The sequence below is a fragment of the Hylobates moloch genome, unplaced genomic scaffold, assembly GCF_009828535.3.
Source record: "Hylobates moloch isolate HMO894 unplaced genomic scaffold, HMol_V3 SCAFFOLD_16, whole genome shotgun sequence".
NCBI classification, from domain to species: Eukaryota; Metazoa; Chordata; class Mammalia; order Primates; family Hylobatidae; genus Hylobates; species Hylobates moloch.
In genome coordinates this window covers 46,097,328-46,111,697 of record NW_026652291.1, presented here as the reverse complement: position 1 = coordinate 46,111,697, position 14,370 = coordinate 46,097,328, and positions in this window count along the sequence as shown.

Sequence of the window (14,370 nt, the reverse complement as noted above, 5' to 3'; positions counted from 1 at the left end):
GAATGGAGCTTGCAGAACTAGAAGTTGCTCCAGGTTAGTCAGTGAGTGGTGAGTGAATGTGAAGGCCTAGGACATACGCTACTGTGGGCTTTATCAACATTGTACATCTATGCTAGACTAAATTTATTTTTTAAATTCTTTAATAAAACTTAGCTTACTATAACTTTTACTTTATCAACTTACTTAATGTTTTGATTTATAATAACCTTAAAACACAGCTGTACAAAGGTATTTTCTTCACATCCTTACTCTATTAGCTTTTTTTGGTTTTTAACTTTTTAAACTTTTTTTTTGTTAAAAACTAAGACACATTAGCCTATGCCTACATGGGGTCAAGATCATCAATGAGACTGTCTTCACCTACGCATCTTGTCCCACTGGAAGGCTTCAGGAGCGATAACCCGCACGGAGCTGTCATCCGTGATAACAGTGCTTCTGGAGTACCTCCTGAAGGACCTGCCTGAGGTTGTTTTACAGTTAACTTTAAAAAAAAATGAGTAGACTTCAAAATAACATATTTGTAGTAAATAAACTAGTAACACATATCATTGTCAAGTATTATGTACTGTTCATGTGGATGTGCTATAGTTTTATAAAACGGGCAGCTCAGTAGCTTGTTTTATGCCAGCATCACCTCAAACACGAGTAATGCAATGCACTACAGCGTCACTATGTGATGGGGAATTTTTCAGCTCCATTGTAATTTTATGAGACCACCGCCATATATGCAGTTCATGGTTGATTAAAATGTCATTATGTGATGCATTACTGTGTTCAAAAGGCTGAGTTCTGGAAGGTCAAACTTTCTGTGTTTTTGTTTTTTAATAACATCAGCTGTTTCCTATCAAGTGGAAAACCTAAATTTAGCAACTTCCAAGGCTTTAACAGCTACTTGATACCATTTAGTTCCATAAACAATATCTTTGAGAACCACTGGACTATAGAGAGAATTAGATTCAGGGGTCTAGGGCTTCTCACATGGGGTGTTTATAAACCATCACTGTGTTATGTGCTTATTTTCTGTGTGGTCTATATACTGTTTTAAGTCTCTATATCCCTGTTGCCCCTATTGATAATAACTGAAGTCTAAAAACCTGTTGAGCCTATAATTAAGAGATGACTTAAAATCTGAATTCTTTTTTATTATTATTTTTATTTTTAAAATGTTTTCAGAGACAGTGCCTCACTATATTGCCCAGGCTGTTCTCAGACTCCTGGCTTCAAGCAATCCTCCAACCTTGGCCTCCCAAAGTGCTGGAATTACAAGCGTGGGCAATCGTGTCCTGCCTATGAATTATTTATGTTTGAGAAAATTTGGGGCCCATGGAGGAACAAGTTTCTTGTTTATAAGGATTTTGTGTTTTCCATAGCAAATACCAATCAGAATTATTTTTTATCTGAATCCTGTGGAAAATGTCAGACCTGCCCTTTGGTCTCTTCCCTAACATGCTTTTATCTACTGTAATCAACTGCATGTTTCCATGGTATCAAACAAACAAATGAGCACAGGACTGCGCCCCAGGGTTTTCAGACAAAGGAGATCCTTATTTGTATCAAACCTTAATATGTTTTCGTTTTTCGTGGGAAAAATTACTACGTATGATTTTTTTCTATTTTGTTTGAATAAAGCATTTGTTTTTTCTGATTCTCTTGCTCTTTTGCTGGGAGAAGGAAGAAAGGAAATGGTTTAATGGTACTGATTTCAGTATCATTATCCCATCTCATTCACACCCATTATGGTCATATGAGGACGCTTCTGGGCAAAGGAATCTGCAGTCCCTCATGTAATCATGAGCATTTCTTGTTAATATCCTCACCATCACTTCCAGCGCAGAAAACCTTTCCTAAGTTAAATTAAGTTGAGGGCTACCCTGACTCTTCTAGGATGGGACGAGGTGTCTGAAGAGATGACTGTGATGCTGAGCAAGGACACGGGAAGACAAAAACAGGGGAGGAGCCTGTAATCCCAGCATTTTGGGAGGCCTAAACAGGCGGATCACGAGGTCAGGAGATTGAGACCATCCTGGCTAACAGGGTGAAACCCCGTCTCCACTAAAAATACAAAAAAATTAGCTGGGCATGGTGGAGGGAGGCTGTAGTCCCAGCTACTCGGGAGGCTGAGGCAGGAGAATGGCGTGAACCCGGGAGGCGGAGCTTGCAGTGAGCTGAGATCACGCCACTGCACTCCAGCCTGGGCAACAGAGCAAGACTCTGTCCCAAAAAAAAAAAAAAAAAACAACGGGAGGAAAGGAGTGACTACCAGCAGCTTAGGAAAATCAGTTTGCCGGATACAAAGTTAATACATAAAAGTCTATTGTTTTCCTATTTACCAGCAAAGAAAAAGTAGAATTGAAAATTAAACATACAATACCATTCATATGAGCACACCACCAAAATGAAATACTTAGGTATAAATCTAACAAAATATATACAAGATCTATATGAGGAAAACAACAAACCTCTAATGGGAGAAATCAAGGAAGAGCCAAGTAAATGGTGAGATAGTTCATATTCATGGATAGGAAGATACGATATTGTCAAGATCTTTTCAACTTAACCTATAGATTCAATGCAATTCCAATAAAATCCCAGCAAGTTACTTTGTCTTCGTTGACAAACTGATTCTAAAGTTTATATAAATAGGCAAAAGATACAGAAAAGCCAACACAATATCAAAGGAAAAGAGCAAAGTTGGGGAACTGATTCTACCCTACTTCAAGACATAGTATAAAACTACAGTTATCAAGACAGCGTGGTAGTGGTGAAAAAATAGAATAATAATATAACCCACAAATAGAACCACATAAATATAATTGATTTTTTTACAAAGGAGCAAAGGTAAGACAATGGAGCAAATATAGTCTTCAAAAAATAATACTGGACCAACTGAACATCCATATGCAAACACAATAAAGCTAGACAAAGGCCTCATATTCTTTACAAAAAATTAACTCAAAATGGATCACAGACTAAAACAAAATGACAAAACTCCTGGAGATAAGAGAAAATTGAAAATTTAGATGACACTGGCAATGTCATCTATGTTTGACAATGACTTTTTAGATGCAGTGCCAAATGCACAATCCATGAAAGAATTGATAAGCTGAACTTCATTAAACTTTTATGGCCTGCAAAAGACGGTCAAGAAAATGATAAAACAAGCCACAGACTTAAAAAAATATTTGCTAAAGACATACCAGGTAAAGGACTGTCATCTAAAATATACAAAAGACTCTTGAAACTCAGTGAGAACCTAACTCAATTTTTTAAAATGGGCCAAAGATCTGAACAGCCTCCTCACCAAAGAAGATATACAGATGGCAAATAAGCATATGGAAATATGCTCCACATTATATGTCATCAAGGAAAGGCAAATTAAAACAACAAGATGTCACTACATACTCATTAGAGTGGCCAAAACCAAGTACAGTGACAACAACAAACACCAGAGAGGATGTGCAGCCACAGGAACTCTCATTCATTACTAGTAAGAATGCAAAATGGTACAGCTACTTCAAAAGACAGTTTGGAAGTTTCCTATCAAACTAAACATACTCTTACTATACAATCCAGCAATTTATTCAAATAGGTTGAAAATTCATGTCAACACAAACATGTGCACATAGATGTTTATAGCAGCTTTATTAATAATTGCCAAAACTTGGAAGCAACCAAAATGTCTTTCAGTAGGTGAACTGATAAACTGTGGTACATCTAGACAATGGAATATTATTCAGTGCTAAAAAGAAATGACCTATCAAGCTGTGAAAAGACATGGGAGTCTTAAATGCATCTTACCAAGTGAAAGAAACCAATATGGAAAGGCTACATAGTGTATGATTCCACTCTGGAAAAGGTAAAACTAGGGAGGCAGGGAAAATATTAGTGGTTACCAGGGGTCAGGAGGAGGAAGAGATGAGTATGAAGAGCGCAGAGGACTTTCAGGGCAGTGAAAATACTCTCTACATGTCATCTTACATTCGTCCAAACCCATAAAATATATAATACCAAGAGTGAACCCTGATGTAAACTATGAACTCTGAGTGATAATGAGGTGTTGGTGTCGGTCCATCAATTGTAACAAATAGACGGCTGTGGTTGGGATGTTGATAACAGGGGAGGCTGCACATGTATGGGGGCGGGAGGTATGTGGGAAATCTCTGTACTGTCTGTTCAGTTTTACTATGACCCTAAAACTGCTCTAAAATATAAAGCCTACTTAAGAAAGAAAAGTCCCAATATACATAGCCAAGAAACCTTCCCACCCAATCAGGCCAAGTCATCCTACTCCTTTGCACATACCCGCTGCCTCAGGTAAACTCCCTCTGGTAACTTTTCATGCTTTCGACTTTTCCATTTTATTCACATCTGGATATATCTCGATAAAACAGCTCTATGGGATGGCTTTTCACAATACTTCCTTGGACTTCCATGTAGACTGCCACCATTCAAGACATCAGCCCCATCCCTAAAACGCTCTGATTAACTCTTAGGCTAATAGGACCTTAATATTCATATCTTAACTCTTGAGGATCCAGAGGGCAGAAATAAGGAGGGCTTGTCACTAGTGAACTAGTCACTCTCAGGCAGTTCAGATGATAAGCCTTTTGGATTTCCAGTTTAAGATAACTTTTGCAAGTTGACTGTCATTAGAAGGCTCACAGGAAAAGACTTTGCTCCCTCCTTCTCGACCTCCTTCCTTCCCGACCTCCCTTTCTTCCTTCCCTCAAACTACCTTCATTAGTTACTCTCCCATCAGAAGACCTCATTATTAGGAATTCTCTTAAAATGTCTTTTACAGAAAACAGTCCTCTCTTTCTGCCTTGAATGTGAGCTATTTGACCCTGAAGAGCAGCAGCTGTTCAGTGGCCTGACATTTTTATGGCTGGTGAGTTCACACTAAAAGCTGGCTTCCAATGTCTGCTAGAGGCACTGCTAGGAGAGGGTCATGCAGGCCCTACTATCTTACCCGGCTCACTGCTAAAGAATTAATGCAATAGGGAGAGAATCCTCTATCACATAATGCTTGTAGGACAATTGGCATTGACTTCTCCCCCACTGGACTGTGTAAAGGAGACCCTGACCAATCTGGAAACTATCTACAGCCATTAAAGTACACACCACAAAAGGTGGCTCCCAAATTCCCATCTGCCTATTCTGTTGTCTTGCACCAATAGTTAAGCAACACACTAGGACCCAAGTTCCAGAGTTGTCTATATTGCTATCAGACATGAGCTGTGACCCTCGGTCAGTCTCCCACACATCTTTGCTTCACACTTTAGAAGCTGGACAGAGCAGCCCTAAAACTTCCCATTGAAGGATGCTACAGCCCTGCGTCTGAGGTTCTCAGTCCTTAGTTGCTGGGAATTTACTGCAGCCAACTCATTAACGAGAATTAAACAAACTGTTCTCATCATACTGTTTATCAGTTACAGCCAAGAACTCGGGCCTTTTGCCCTGGCTGTTTGGGAAGGGGAAAGGTGGAAGGGCAATTGCTTAGAGCACATTACATTACAGCAGTAATGAGGATCATTCCAGGATTTCCTTTTACCAGGTAGCTGTGGTAACACTAATCCTCGGGGACTCATCTGGGCTGCACTAAAACCACAATGCATTGATTTAGTCATAAAATCAATGTATAACATTAACATGGCTTTACCCTGTAGAGGCCGTTGTGGTGACCTAGGAAGAGTGTGGTTGGAAGAGAAGGAAGGAACAAATCAAACTAAATGGATGGGCCCACTGCTGTCCTCACTGGCGTGAACACAGCTGGAGTGTTGTGTTCTCATGGATACCGTGTTCTAAGAGCAGCGCTGACAAATAAAAGTGCATCCTGGTGAGGAGGTTTATAGACGGACCCAGAAGCATCTACTGACAAGAAACTTTTAGCCTGCAAAATAAATTATTACAAAGATATAGCAGCTGTTCTCAAATATTCGAAAAGAAAGAAAACGTATTCTGTATTTCACCAGAAGCCAGGGTGAGAATCAATGGGTAAAAGTCACCAACCAATTGATTTCATTTTTTCAACCCGTAGAGAAATTTCAAACTCCTAAAATTAGTGATTGAACAGGCTGTCTAATAAGATACTGAGTACCCTTTTCCTTAGAGACATCCACATCTCTAGACTGGATGCCCAAGACGGGGTGACCATCTATCACATTAGGGATGTTGTCCAAAGTTCAAGGCTATGTAGAAGTTTGAATACACAGTTTAAAAAAAAACTTTTTATTTGTAAATAATTTCAAACTCACAAAAAATTTCAAAAATAAAAATAGCACAACAAACACCTTTTACTTTTCCAGATACACTTTTTTGTTCTGTAGATAAAACTGACTTTTAAACTTGTATTCATTTACTTCATCATCTGTTCTCTTGCTCTTCCTTTGTGTGTATGTGTACACATAATTTTTTTCTGAACCATTTGAAAGTTACATACATCACGGCTCTCAATTCCTAAATACTCCAGTGTACTCTTCCTAAGAATAAAGATATGCTCTTATACAACTTCAGGACATGTATCAACTTCATAAATTTATATTGATACATTTATCTAATCATACCATCCATGTTCCAATTATGTCAATTGATATACTAATGCATATTCTTCATAGCATTTCCCCTGCTCCACAAAAAGATCGAATCAAAATCAGGTATTGCATTTAGTTGTCATATTTCTGTAACCTCTCATGCTCTCTAGGCTTTGTCTTTCATGATATTGACATTTTTGAATTATAGTCCAATGTAGGCAGAATGGCCTCCCAAAAATGTTCACGTCCTAATCCCCAGAACCTGTGAATGTATTACCTTATATGGCAAAGAGGACTTTGCAGATGTGACAAAGTTAAGGATTTTGAGAAAGGAAGATTAATTATCCTGGATTATCCAGGTGGGCCCAGTGTAATCACAAGGAGCCTTATGAGAAAGAGACAGGAGAGTCAGAGGGAGAGAGGGAGAGAAGGAGACCTGAGGATGGAAACAGAGGTGAGAATAATGTGAGTGCTGTCTTTGAAGATGCGAAGGGGACCACGAGCCAAGGAATACAAGTCCTCCCTCCCGTCTTTTTTTAAACTCTAATTTTCCTTGTTTAGTGCTTGTCTGATGTTTCTTTTCATTAGTTTGAAGTTACACATTCTCAGCTGGAATATAGCATAGGTGGTATCAGGGTGTCCTATCTTGGGACACACAATTTTCATCTGTCTCCCTTGGGTGATATACATTTTGATCACTCCGTCAAGGTGTTGCCCAATTTCTTTTGTGTAGATTTACACGATTTTTTTTCTTACAATTAACACGTGGTCTGCTCCTCACCTAAAATTTGTCCTAGATTTAGCATCCACTGATGATTCTTGTCCAAACCAATCTTTACTATGATGGCTGCAAATGATGATTGTTCAGCTCCAACACTCTCTCCACAATTACCAGTTGGTCCTCAGCATTCTACAGTAAGCGAGTTCCGCTCACCTCCTTCATTAATTAATTTACCTATTATGAGTACGGGCTCATGAATTCCTCAGATCGTGAATTTCTCCCCCAGGAGTTTATAATTCATTCATTTTCTTAATTATTTTATGCTCAAATACTTCCAGATTTGAGCAGGCAGAGCCCTTTCAAGCTTTTTCCTGTCCTGTGTCCTCATAATATGCCCCCATCTTTAGAAAAGCATTTTCTCACTGTCTGGCATAACAAAAGGTTCCAGGTTTATCTTATAACTACCCTGCCACAGGGTAGTGGAGTCAGCCACTTCTCCAAGGAACTCTGATGCCTTTTAGTGGAAAATGGTATTAAAGATCAAGATTAACTTTGCTTCTAACATATTCCACAGAGGGAGAAAATGTATATATGTAGATACACACATAACATAACACACAAATATAAACACATACATATATACATGCACATACACATACACACGTTTTAGGAATGATGAGTTCACATCGATACCTCAAATTCTACCCCATCCCTACAGCATTCTTCCTTGCCTTACCCCATTCCATATTTGTATGTTCCTTCTTTCACAGCGAGAATCCTAACTCTTAGCACATCGACACATGTACTCATTTGCTCAGTTCTATATTAATCTAAAAGAGTTTCAAAATTGTTTCCTGTGTAACAGTACTAAAAATTAACCTACCAAAAAAAGTTCAGAATTTGCTCATACTTCTTCCCCCTTCTGCATCCCCTCCCCACATCCCACTCTGGTCCAGAACAAGGATTATATAATTAAAAACTGTTCATAAGTTACTTGGATTTGTTCTTTCTTCTTTGTCCTCCCTCTTCAGTATGGTTATAGTAACCATAAAAAAAATGCACTTAGATTAATTTGCTTCCATTTTCTTTCAGATTTAGTCAGGTTTTGCCTTCTAATTCTTACTGATTTTTTTAATTTTTAATTTTTGCAGGCACATGTAGGTGTATGTACTTATGGGGTATTTGAGATATTCTGATACAGGCATACAATACATAATAATCACATCAGGATAAATGAGGTATCCATCACCTGAAGCATGTATCCTTCCTTTGTGCTACAAACAATCCAATTATACTTTTAGTTATTTTTAAATGTACAATTAAATTATTGTTGACAGTAGTCACCCTGTTGTGCTATCAAATACTAGATCTTATTGATTCTATCTAATTATATTTTTGTATCCATTAGCCATCCCCACTCCCCTCCCCTCAGACTACCCTCCCCAACCTCTGGTGACCAGCATACTACTCTCTATCTCCAAAATGTGGCTGCTTTATTTTACTTAACATAATGACCTCCACTTCATCCATGTTGTTGCAAATGACATGGCCATTTCGTGGCTGAATAGTACTCCAATGTGTATACGTACCACATTTTATGTTTTGAGACAGAATCTTGCTGTTGCCCAGGCTAGAGTGCAGTGGCATGATGTCAGCTCACTGCAATCTCCACCTCCCAGGTTCAAGTCATTCTGCTGCCCTAACCTCCCAGGTAGCTGGGATTACAGGTGCCCGCCACTGCGCCTGGCTTTTTTTTTTTATTTTTAGTAGAGACGGGGGTTCCCCATGTTGGCCAGGCTGGTCTTGAACTCCTGACCTCGTGATCCACCAGCCTCAGCCTCCCAAAGTGCTGGGATTACAGGCGTGAGCCACCGCTACTGGCCACATTTTCTTTATCCATTCATCTATTGATGGATACTTAGGTTGATTCCACGTCTTGGCTATTGTGAATAGTGCTGCAATAAACGTGGAAGTGCAGATATCTCTTTGATATACTGATTTCCCTCCTCTTGGGTATATACTTTGCAGTGGGATTGCTGGATCATATAGTGGTTCAATTTTTGTTTTTTTGAGGAAGCTCTATACTGTTTACCATAGTGAGTGTGCTAATTTTCATTCCCACCAACAGTATACGAGGGTTCCCTTTTCTCCAAATTCTCGCCAGCATTCATTACTGCATGCATTTTGGATGTAAGCCATTTTAACTGGGGCGAGATGATATCTCACTGCAGTTTTGATTTGTATTTTTCTTATGATCAATGATGTTCAGCACTTTTCCATATACCTGTTTGCCATTTGTATGCCTTCTTTTGAGAAATGTCTATTCAGATCTTTTGCCCATGTTTTAATCAGATTATTAGATTTTTTCCTATGGAGTTGTTTGAACTTCTTATATATCTTGTTTATTAATCCATTGTTGGATGGATAGTTTGCAAATATTTTCTCCCATTCTGTGGATTGTTACTTCATTTTGTTGATTATTTCCTTTGCTGTGCAGAAGCTTTTTAACTTGATGTGATTGATCCTATTTGTCCATTTTTGCTTTGGTTGCCTGTGCTTGTGGGGTATAACTCAAGAAATCTTTGCTCAGACCAATGTCCTGGAAAGTTTTCCCAATGTTTTATTTTAGTGGTTTCATAGTTTGAGGTCTTAGATTTAAGTCTTTAATCAATTTTGATTTGTGTATATGGCAAGAGAGAAGAGTCTAGTTTTATTCTTCTGCTTATGAATATACAGTTTTCCCAGCACCACTGATTGATGAGATGGTCCTTTCCCTAATATATGTTCTTGGCATCTTTGTCGAAAATGAGTTCAATGTAGATGTATGTATTTGTTTCTGGGTTCTCTATTCTGTTCTGTTTTTACGTGTCTATTTTTATGTCGGTACCATGCTGCTTTGGTTACCTGAGCTCTGTAGTATAATTTGAAGTCAGGGAAAGTGATTCCTCCAGTTTTGTTCTTTTTATTCAGGATAGCTTTGGCTATTCTGGGTCTTTTGTGGTTCCATATAAATTTTAGGATTATTTTTTCCATTTCTGTGAGGAAGGCCATTGGTATTTTGAAAGGGATTGCATTGAGTCTGTAGATTACTTAGGGTAGTTTGGACATTTTAACAATATTGATTCTTTCAATCCATGAACATGGAATCTTTCCTTTTGTGTGTGTGTGTGTCTGTGCACTCTTCAATTTCTTTCATCAATGTTTTACAGTTTTCACCGTAGAGATCTTTAATTTCTTTGGTTAATTTCTAGGTATTTAATTGTATTTGTAGCTATTGTAAATGGGATTATTTTCTTGATATCTTTTCAGATTGTTTGCTGTTAACATATGTAAGCACTACTGATTTTGTATGTTGATTTTATATCCTGCAACTTTACCGTATCTATCAGTTCTAATAGTCTTTTCATCGTATCTTTAGGTTTTTCCAAATATAAGATCATATTATCTGCAAAAAGGATGATTTGACTTCTTCCTTTCCAATTTGAATGCCCTTTCTTTTTTGTTGTTGTTGGATTGCTCTAGCTAGAACTTCCAGTACTATGCTGAATAACAATGGTTAAAGTGGACATTCTTGTCGTGTTCCAGATCTTAGAGAAAAGGCTTTCAATGTTTCCCTGTTCTATATGATACTATCTGTCGGTCTGTCATATATGGCTTTGATTGTGTTCAGGTATATTCTTTCTATGCCCACTTTTCTGAGGGCTTTCACCATGAAGGGATGTTGAATTTTATAAAATTCTTTTTCAGCATCAGTTGAAATGATCATATGGTTTTTGTTGTTGTTGTTGTTGTTTTGAGATGGAATCTCTCTGCCACCCAGGCTAGAGTGCAATGGCATGACCACCTCCCAATTTTAAGCAATTCTCCCAAGTAACTAGCATTATAGGTGTGTGCCACCACGCCCAGCTAATTTTTGTATTTTTAGTAGAGACAGGGTTTCACCATGTTAGCCAGGCTGGTCTCAAACTCCTGACCTCAGGTGATCCACCTGCCTTGGCCTCCCAAAGTGCTGGGATTACAGGCGTGAGCCACCACACCTGGCCCTTTTTCCTTCCTGTCTTCCTGTCTCCCCTCCCCTTTTCTTTCTTTTTCTTTTTCTTTTCTTTCTTTCCTCTCTCTCTCTCTCTTTCTTTCTTTCATGTGTCTTTGTTTGATTTTGGTGTCAGGGTAATACTACGTTTGAAAATATCTAACCTCCTCTATTTTTCAGAATAGTTTGACTAGAATTGGTATTAATTATTCTTTAAATGTTTGGTAAAATTCAGCAGTGAAGCCATCAGGTCCTGGACTTTTCCTTTCTGGGAGACTTTTTATTATGACTTCAATCTCCTTACTTGTTATTGGTCTGTTTATGTTTTTGTATTTCTTCATCTTGGTAGGTTGCATGTGTCTAGAAACTTATCCATTTCTTCTAGGTTTTCCAATTTATTGGCATATAGTTGCTCATAATAGCCTCTAAACTCAATGATCCTTTGAATTTCTGCAGCATCAGTTTTAATGTCTCCTTTGACATCTCTGATTTTACTTATTTGGGTCTTTTTTTTTCTTTGTCTCACAAAAGGTTTGTGAATTTTGCTTATCTTTTCAGAACACCATTTTTTTGTCTCATTGATCTTTCATATTCTTTTCTTCACTTCAGTTTTTTTATTTCTGTTCTAGACTGTATTATGTCTTTTCTTCTACTAAGATTGAGTTTGGTTTCCTCTCGATTTTCTAGTTCTTTAAGATGCATTGTTAGGTTGTTGATTTGAAGTTTTTCTACTTTTTCGATATAGGTGCTTATTGCTAAAAACTTTCCTCTTAGTACTGCTTTCATTGCATCCCATTGGTTTTGGTATGTTGTGTTTCTATTATCATTTGTTTCAAGAAATTTTTAATTTCCTTCTTAATTTCTTCATTAACCCACTGGTCATTTGGGAATACATTGTTTAATTTCCATGTGTTTGCGTAGTTTCCAAAGTTCCTCCTGTTACTGATTTCTAGTTTTATTCTGTTGCGGTCAGATAAAACATTTGATATAATTTAAATTTTTAAAATGTAATATGTGTTTTGTGGCCTAACATATCGCCTTGTCCTTCAGAATGATCCATGCATTGAGGAGAGGAATGTGTATTCTAGAGCCATTGAATGAAATGTTCTGTAAATATCTGTTAGGTTCATTTGATCTACAGTGCAGATTAAATTCAATGATTCTTTGCTGATTTTCTATATGGATGATCTGTCCAATGATGAAAGTGAGGGGTTGAAGTCTCCAGCTACTATTATTATTATTATTATTATTATTATTACTATTATTTTGAGACAAAGTCTTGGTCTGTTGCCCAGGCTGGAGTGCAGTAGTGTGATCTCAACTCACTGCAATTTCTGCCTCCCAGTTTCAAGCAATTCTTATACCACAGCCTCCTCAATAGCTGGGACTACCGGTGTGCACCACCATGCTTGGCTACTTTTTGTATTTTTAGTAGACCCAGGGATTTGCCATGTTGGCCAAGCTGGTCTCAAACTTCTGGCCTCAAGTGATCCACGTGCCTTGGCCTCCCAAAATGCTGAGATTGCAGGCATGAGCCACCATACCCGGCCTCCAGCTATTATTGTATTGGGGTCTATCTCTCTCCCCTTAATTCTAGTAATATTTGCTTTACATATCTGGGTGCTTCAGTGTTGGGTGCATATATATATATATATATATTTACAATTGCTATATCCTCTTGCTGAATTGGCCTCGTTGTGATTATATAATAACTTCCTCTGTCTCTTTTTATAGCTTTTGTCTTAAAATTTATTTTGTCTGATATAAGTATAGCTACTACTGCTGGTTTTTTGGTTTCTATTTGCATGGAATATCTTCTTCCATTCCTTCCTTTTCAATCTATGTATGTCTTTATAGGTAAAGTGTGTTTCTTGTAGGCAACAAATTGTTGGAGCTTTTTTTTTTTTTTTTCATTCAGTCACTCTTTTTATTGAAGAATTTAGTCCATTTACATTCAATGTTATTATTGATAAGTAATAACTTGCTCCTTTCTTTTTCTTATTTGTTTTCTGGTTGTTTTGTTGTCTTCTCTTTCTTCTTTCCTCTCTTCTTATCTTCCTTTTAGTGAAGGTGATTATCTCTGCTGGTATGTTTTAATTTCTTACTTTTTATTTTTTGTGTATCTATCGTATGTTTTTTTAATTTGAGGTTACCATGAGGCTTGCAAATAATATAACCTATTATTTTAAACTGATGACAATACTGATTGCATAAAGAAATAAACAAGCAAAGAGAAAACTAATAAAAACTCTACACTTTAACTTTGTACCCCTGCTTTTTAACTTTTTGTTGTTTCTATTTGCATGCCTACGTCTTGAAAAGTTGTCGTAATTATTATTTTTTATTGGTTCATGTTTTAGTCCTTCTACTCAAGATAAGGGTAATTTACCCACCATAATTACAGTGTTATAATATTCTGTATACTAGCATATACTAATACCAGTGAGCTTTGTGCCTTCAGATGATTTCTTATTGCCCATCAATGTCTTTTTCTTTCAGATTGCAGAACTCCATTTAGCATTTTTGTAGGACAAGTCTTTTGCATGTCTGGGAAAGTCATTCTCCTTTATGTTTGAAGGATATTTTTGCTGGATATACTATTCTAGGATTAAAGGTTTTTTTTCCCAGCACTTTAAATAGGTCATGCTACTATCCTGTCTTGACCTATAAGGTCTCTACTGAACAGTCTGCTGCCAAACGTATTGGAGCTCCATTATAGGTTATGTGTTTCTTTTATCTTTCTTCTTATACAATTCTTTATAGTTGGTTTTTTGGGAGTTTGATTATTAAATGTCTTGAGGTAGTCTTATTTGGGTTAAGTCTGCTTGGTGTTCTATAACCTTCTTATACTTGAATATTGATATTTGTCTCTAGGTTTGAGAAATTATCTGTTATTATCCCTTTGAATAAACCTTCCACCCCTATCTGTCTCTCTACCTCCTCTTTAAGGCCAATAATTCTTAGGTTTGCCCATTTGAGGCTGTGTTTTAGACCTTGCAGGAGTGCTTCATTCTTTTTAAGTTTTTATTTTGTCTCATCTGACGGCATATTTTCAAATAGCCTATCTTCAAGCTCAGTAATTCTTTCTT